The sequence below is a fragment of the Monodon monoceros genome, unplaced genomic scaffold, assembly GCF_005190385.1.
Source record: "Monodon monoceros isolate NGI ecotype Baffin Bay Population unplaced genomic scaffold, NGI_Narwhal_1 Super_Scaffold_13, whole genome shotgun sequence".
Lineage (NCBI taxonomy): Eukaryota > Metazoa > Chordata > Mammalia > Artiodactyla > Monodontidae > Monodon > Monodon monoceros.
The window spans coordinates 50,729,541-50,730,809 of NW_021703769.1; positions in this window are offsets into that span (position 1 = coordinate 50,729,541).

Below are 1,269 nucleotides of genomic sequence, written 5' to 3' on the forward strand. Positions count from 1 at the left end.
TCCTTCCTTCCTTCCTTCCTTCCTTCCTTCCTTCCTTCCTTCCTTCCTTCCTTCTTTCTTTCACAACGCTTTTTACAAAATCAATTTTCTTGAAATACAGTTGACATAGGATAAAAATTTCCCTTTGGAAATGTACATTTGCCATATACAAATATAACCACTGCCCCAATCAAGAAATGGAACATTTCCATAACCCAAAACATTCCCTCAGATAGCACAAACTATTGATATATAGCAAGGTATATAACTTTAAACAAACTATATAACTTGATCACTTATTATATCTATTTTATTACGTCTCCTCCATTGACCCTACAATATGGGTTCCTGGAGAGCAGGATCTTTATTTTGTTCACTGAGGTTCCCAAGTTCACAGTGTCGAGTAAATAGTAGCTATTGAACACACATTTGTTGAATAAATAAATTCCAGGGGACTTCACTGGCAGTGCAGTGGTTAAGACTCCGTGCTTCCACCTTCTACTGCAGGGGGCACAGGTTCGATCCCTGGTTTGGGGGGCAATGAGAAACTTAATTTTCAATCAATTAAAATTAGAGACAAGTCCCTAAGCAGTATCAGTATTTTGAAACGATTTGATAATATAAATAAATAAATAAATAAATTCCAAAACATGAGAGAATCAAGTGGAAAGGGAGAAATTATCAAATCTTTAGAAAAAGGTAAAAGCAAATGCTATGAGTTGAATTATGTCCCCACCCCCCCCCACCCAAAGAAGTTTAAGTCCTAATCCCCAGTGCCTGTGAATGTGACCTTGTTTAGAAACAGGGTCTTTGCAGGTGATTGAGTTAGGTGAAGTCATTAGGGTGGACACAACCCAAACGACAGGTGTCCTTTTAAAAAGGGGAAATCTGAACACGGAAATGCACACGGGGAGAACACTGTGTGCAGACAAAGCAGAGATCAGGGTAATGCATCTAGAAGCCAAGGAGAGAGGCCTGGAACAGATTCTCCCTCCCAGCCCTCAGAAGGAGCCCACCCAGTCCACACCTTGATCTCAAACTTCTGGCTTCCAGAACTACCAGGAAAAATTTTCTGTTGTTTAAGCCACTCAGTTTGTGATACCTTGTTCAGCATCTCTGACAAACTAATACAGAAACTATCCAGTATTTATTCAAGTAAGTATGGGAAGAACTTGCTTAGGATAATTTTAAAAAACAGAGAAACTCAAATTGGAAAAGACCACTAGATGCAGCTGTGTAGGGAATTCCCTGGTGGTCCAGTGGTTAGGATTCTGTGCTTTCACTGCCAAG